This window comes from Erinaceus europaeus, chromosome 1, assembly GCF_950295315.1.
Source record: "Erinaceus europaeus chromosome 1, mEriEur2.1, whole genome shotgun sequence".
Lineage (NCBI taxonomy): Eukaryota > Metazoa > Chordata > Mammalia > Eulipotyphla > Erinaceidae > Erinaceus > Erinaceus europaeus.
Genome location: NC_080162.1, coordinates 158,219,627 through 158,225,862, shown reverse-complemented (window position 1 = coordinate 158,225,862; position 6,236 = coordinate 158,219,627). Strand labels below are relative to the sequence as shown.

The window sequence follows — 6,236 nt, the reverse complement described above, 5'->3', positions numbered from 1 at the left end:
ACCTCTGTGGGGAACAGCCTGGAGAACTCTTAGAAGGCTAGAAATGGACCTACCCTATGATCCTGCAATTCCTCTCCTGGGGATATATCCTAAGGAACCCAACACACCCATCCAAAAAGATCTGTGTACACATATGTTCTTGGCAGCACAATTTGTAATAGCCAAAACCTGGACGCAACCCAGGTGTCCAACAATAGATGAGTGGCTGAGCAAGTTGTGGTATATATATACAATGGAATATTACTCAGCTATAAAAAATGGTGACTTCACTGTTTTCAGCCAATCTTGGATGGACCTTGAAAAATTCATGTTAAATGAAATAAGTCAGAAACAGAAGGATGAATATGGGATGACCTCACTCTCAGGCAGAAGTTGAAAAACAAAATCAGAAGAGAAAACACAAGTAGAACCTGAACTGGAGTTGGCATATTGCACCAAAGTAAAAGACTCTGGGGTGGGTGGGTGGGGAGAATACAGGTCCAAGAAGGATGACAGAGGACCTAGTGAGGGTTGTACAGTTATATGGAAAACTGGGAAATGTTATGCATGTACAAACTATTGTATTTACTGTTGAATGTAAAACATTAATTCCCCAATAAAGAAATTTTTTAAAAAATAAAATAAAACATTAATCCCCCAATAAGGGGGAAAAAAGAAAAAAATTTTAAAGGGGGAAATTATGTACAAATGTAGACAGTTGTAGAGATGATGGTTGGCCCATGTCTGCAGCCTTAGGGGAACTGTGATGGCTTGCAGTGGGGTGATTGGGGATTAACAACTCTGGAAGTGGTAACAGTGTGAAATTATAACCCTGCTGACATGTAATAAATCAATGTTAAATCACTAATAAATTTTTTTAAAAGAAAGAAAGTGAGGGAGTTGGGCAGGAGCGCAGCAGATTAAGAGCACTTGACACAAAGCTCAAGGACTGGCATAAGGATCCCAGTTTGAGCCTCCAGCTCCCCACCTGCAGGGAGTTGCTTCACAAGGTGAAGCAGGTCTGCAGGTGTCTATCTTCCTCTCCCCCTCTCTGTCTTCCCCTCCTCTCTCCATTTCTCTCTGTCCTATCTAACAATGTCAACATCAACAACAATAATAACTACAACAATAAAAAAACAACAAGGGCAACAAAAAGGGAAAAATAAATATAAATGAACAGAAAAAAAAATAAAGTGAAGGCAGAACCATTAAAAATGGGGGGAAATATATATATGCATAGGTATAGATAGATAGTTACAGAATCAGCCCATATCTGTGACCTTGAGAGAAGTACTAAAGTTTTCAGTGGAGGGGATGGACACAGTGGTAGAAATTATATGAAATTATGCCCCTATTATCTTACAGTTTTGTAAATCAGTATAAAATCACTAGTAAAAAAATAGAAATAATGTGAACCTTATCATTTAAAAAAAGAGAGAAGAAATTTCATGTATATTGACCAGGAATTTGTCTCAGTACAGAAATCTAGATAATGTTCATAATTTCTCTAAACCTCACTTTTCTAAATGTGACCACTAACCCTTTCCTTGAGATTTTACTACCACCACCCCCCTAGTGATCCAGGAAGTGGTACAGTAGATAAAATATTAGATTCTCAAGCATGACATTCTCAGGGATGGTCACCAAACAGCTGGCCCAGTGGCAGTCCCTGGACCACATTCCAAGCAGCACTGTGCTAGATGACCTTGTCATGATCATATCAGACATCATAGCTGGTGGCATTATCTGGGGCATATAGTTAAGTCTCTTCCTTCAATGCCTAAATTTACTTTTTATACTTTACCAAAGGCAAACGTGTATATATTATTCTTCACTCACATCTGCTGGGTTTTAGCACATCAGAAGCTTTGAGAACCCTGGCTCTCTTCCCAGTGCCACCAGAATCCTCTGGCTCTGTATCATTACACCTGCTAATGGTGTTTCTTGTGTTTTCCTGGAAGATGCTGATAGCAATGTTGATGAGGATATGCCAAGAACAGATCCACTTTCAGTGTGACAACCACTAGAATAGGACTCTAGGTCCACTCAAGACTTGTATGCTCTGTTTTCTTCACTTTCCCAAACATTCACAAACCTAAAGTTTCACTTCCCAAAGCAGGAGAAGTAGAAAGGAAGAAGTAGGCTGCTTCTGAGGCTTCATTGTGCAGCACACACACATCAGTGCATCTAGATGACTGAAAACAGAAGACATTTAGGGAATTAGATTATAATTATAATCACAGACTTTTTTTCCAGATCACTGCTAAACTCTGGCTACTAGTGGTGCTGGGAGTTGAACCTTGAACCTTCGATGCCTCAGGTATGAAAGTTGTTCTGCATAACCACTATGCAATCTCCCCAGTCATTTGTGTCACTCTTGATCTGTAAAGTAAATCATTTCTGTCCTAATTCTTCCAATAAAATCAGACTTCATTCCCCTTTCACCACTGTGAAATAAATATGTAACATTACATCTATTCAAAGAATTTAAAGAATGGCCAGGCAGCAAATTTTTAATTAGGTAAAGTAGAAAAAAACTGTTAATATTTCTCTTTTACCCAGTTTTAAGCTTGAGGTTAAAATTATATTTTCTTCTGCTTGTGATTTGGGAAATCTCTTTGAAGTGTGTTGAATCTGATACCTATGAAAATGGAAGCAATAGTGAAGATTCATAACTCTGGTGGTGGGAATGGTGTGGATTCAAATCCCTGTTGACATGTTATTCTGTAATTTAAAAATATAAATAAATAAATAAATAATAAAAGAAACAAGAGAAAAGAAAAACTGGGTGATAGCATAGCTTCTTCATGCAAAACTTTCCCCCTTACCATAACAACTGTGATACACCTCTCTAAACTTACTGATAATTGAAACTGCCTTACCTTGGAGAAAGGCAAATGAAGTCCTCAGAAATCACATTATATACATTAAAGACAAGTTAATATACCCAGTTAAATTCCTTTTGGAAGGCTGCCCTTTACTGAATGATAACTGCTAGAGTAAAATGTAGTCAGTATGTTAGCAATTAGGGAAATGTCAAGAATTTCAATGCCTTGAATATGGGATGATCTCACTCTCAAGCAGAAGCTGAAAAACAAGATCAGAAGAGAAAACACAAGTAGAACCTGAACTGGAATCGGTGTATTGCACCAAAGTAAAAGACTCTGGGGTGGGGGGAGGAGAATACAGGTCCAAAACGGGTGACAGAGGACCTAGTGGGGGTTGTATTGTTATATGGAAAACTGGGAAATTTTATGCATGTACAAACTATTATATTTACTGTTGAATGTAAAACACTAATTCCCCAATAAAAAAATTTTTAAAAAGAAAAAAAAAAGAATTTCAATCCCTTATGAAACGTTTTCTCTGGGAGTCGGGCTGTAGTGCAGCGGGCTAAGCACAGGTGGCACAAAGCACAAAGACCGGCATAAGGATCCCGGTTCGAACCCCGGCTCCCCACCTGCAGGGGAGTCACTTCACAGGCGGTGAAGCAGGTCTGCAGGTGTCTATCTTTCTCTCCTCCTCTCTGTCTTCCCCTCCCTCTCTCCATTTCTCTCTGTCCTATCCAACAATGACAACAACAATAATAACTACAACAATAAAACAACAAGGACAACAAAAGGGAATAAATAAATAAAATAAAAAATCAAAAAAAAAGAAATGTTTTCACTTTAATTTTTCAATTTCACTGGAGCAACTTAAGGATTTAATGATCTGAAGATAACTTCACCTACTCGCCAATGTCTACTTGCATTTGCTGCATCCCTGTAGAGAGCAGATCTGAGTTCCTGCATATCAGCTTCTTTTCTATATTCCTTTTTAATATTATATTTATTTAAGGTAGAAACAGAAAAGTTGAAAAGCAAGGAGGGGAGAGAGAGAGTGAGCACTACAATATTGTCTCACTGCTCATGAAGCTCTTCAGAACCCCATCCCCACACAGGTAGGGACTAAGGGCTTGAACTTGGGTTCTTGAACACTGCAGTGTGTGTGCTCTACCAGGTGTGTCAGCACCCAGCTTCATACAACAGCTTTTTTAAAAATATTTATTTATTTATCCCTTTGTTGCCCTTGTTTTATTGTTGTAGTTATTGTTGTTGTTATTGATGTCATTGTTGGATAGGACAGAGAGAAATGAAGAGAGGAGGGGAAGACAGAAAGGGGGAGAGAAAGATAGACACCTGAAGATCTGCTTCACTGCTTGTGAAGTGACTCCCCTGTAGGTGGGGAGCCGGGTGCTGGAACCAGTATCCTTATGCTGGTCCTTGTGCTTTGCGCCACCTACACTTGACCTGCTGTGCTATCGCCCGACTCCCTATACAATAGCTTTTTATAGAACTCAAGCTAGAGAAATTAGAGCAGTTTATACCAAGTAACCAAAGGTGGAGTTGGGGGGAGGGTTCCAAATTGGTTTTGCCCTGCATCTCTCTTAAAGAAAGTAACAGGAAAGGATGTGTTTGGACTGCCATGAAATCTTAGTCATCAAAAAGTTTTACTGTGTCTACTTCCAACCATATTGAACACTAGGCTGGCAGAGGAGCAGACTGGACCAATGGGAAGAGGAACCTTCTGGAGACAAACTAGCAGAAGTGTAAAATATAATATCACTTTCTGGTAACCATGATCTTTAGTAACAGAAATCCCAAGGCTCAGAGACTTCTGGGGTGGAGCTATATTGACCTGGTCTCAGGAAGACTCTTTCCCAGAAAACAAATAGTATAACATAATAACAAATCTTATCAAAGGACGGCTAGTATTTCTGGTAAAGAAAAAAGTATCACTGTCTAGAAATTGGTGATTACAAATGCACAATGAGAATAGGAGGGGAGGGAGAGAAAGACTCAAGAAGAAACAACAGCACTGTATTGCTGGTGGGCTCCATATTAGCAACTGCTTTAAATCTATGTGGTAGATTCAAAGGCCCCTCTCAGAAATACTCAGGAACTGAGCAGCTTATGGAAAAGCACTCAGGACCATTGTTTAAAGCTAGAGAAGCCATAGGCTCTTGAGTGAGCATCAGTGTGTGGGGGGAAGGGGGGCAATCCAGGGGAATCAGAAAACTAAGGACTGTATCCTTGTGGCATCAGAGAAGCCAACGGAACTTTTAAGGCGTTCCAGCTGCCATAGAGATCCTGGTGAATAGGATCAGACCACCCTGCAATCAGGAAAGGGACTGACCTAAGAGCAGAGATCCCTCTGACATTCTTCTTTAGGAATCAGTCTAGGAAAAGGAGGAGGTTTGAGATCTCCTGCCCTTACCCCCACCCCCTGCCAGACTAGGACCTGTTTAAGAACTATCAGGCACCATAATCTCAATACTACATCACTTCTTCACAACTCGTCAACTCCTTTCCCCACCCCTCCACCCACCCTGCCCAACCACTACCAACTCACACACAAAGCAGAACCCAGCACCACCTGTAGACCAACAGAAACCAATACAAATGGATAACATTAGGGAGATGCTGGGTCTGCAAAGTCAAGATGATGGCCAGAATCTTAATAATGCAGATCCAGAAGAACTATCAGAAAAAGAACTTAGAACATACATTGTCAGGAAATTTTATAAATACAAAGTTCTCAATTTAATATGGAGAAATGGATTAAGAAGGAATTCCATGACTTCAATAATTCACTTGATAGGATACTGGAAAACTTGAAAATGGAGTTACAGGGTGTGAAGGACTCTCTCAATGAATTCCAGTCTTGAGTCAAGGAAATAGAATTGTTGTTAAAATTTCGGGATGGCTCCAGCTAGCTTCACGGCGGGTAACAGAGACGCGGAGACAACGGCTGGGCAGGGCAGCTGTATTTCTTTATTCAGGAACAACGATTCACAAACTAAGACAAACTAATCACCAAACAGAACTCGGCTGTCTCTTTGCGGCGGCGCAAGCACTCTTTCTTTTTCTCTCGAACTCAAGAACCCTCTCCCTTACTCTCGAACTCAGAAACTCTCGCACTCTCGCACTCTCGAACTCCGGAACTCAGGAACTCTGTCACTGGGGAACTCAGGAACTCTCGGACTCCGGAACCCTCTCCCAGGGTCCCTTGGGGCGGGGCCAAGCAGGCCCGCGAAATTAACAGGACTCATCCAATTCTCTTGGAGGGGGAGGGCTAGAACAAGCCAATGTAAAGCATACGACAATTCCCCCTTTTCTTTTTAACTAAATGACTATAGTATCAAGGGTGTGGGGTGAACAGAAACATATATAACCAAAACCAGCATGTTGCCAAGGGAAGGCCTGAGGGGGCCA

At 40.8% G+C, this 6,236-nt stretch overlaps 1 long non-coding RNA gene across 1 annotated transcript in view; it reads right to left on the bottom strand.

The window, feature by feature from the left end:
• Positions 1-338: 338 nt before the first annotated feature.
• LOC132540553 (uncharacterized) overlaps positions 339-6,236 on the bottom strand; it is a 31,060-nt gene continuing 25,162 nt past the window's right edge. The window contains exons 2-3 of the long non-coding RNA XR_009551756.1: positions 2,538-2,620; positions 339-2,174 (exon numbers count right to left, since the gene is read on the bottom strand). This is a non-coding gene — a long non-coding RNA (uncharacterized LOC132540553). The remainder of the gene's footprint in view (positions 2,175-2,537; positions 2,621-6,236) is intronic.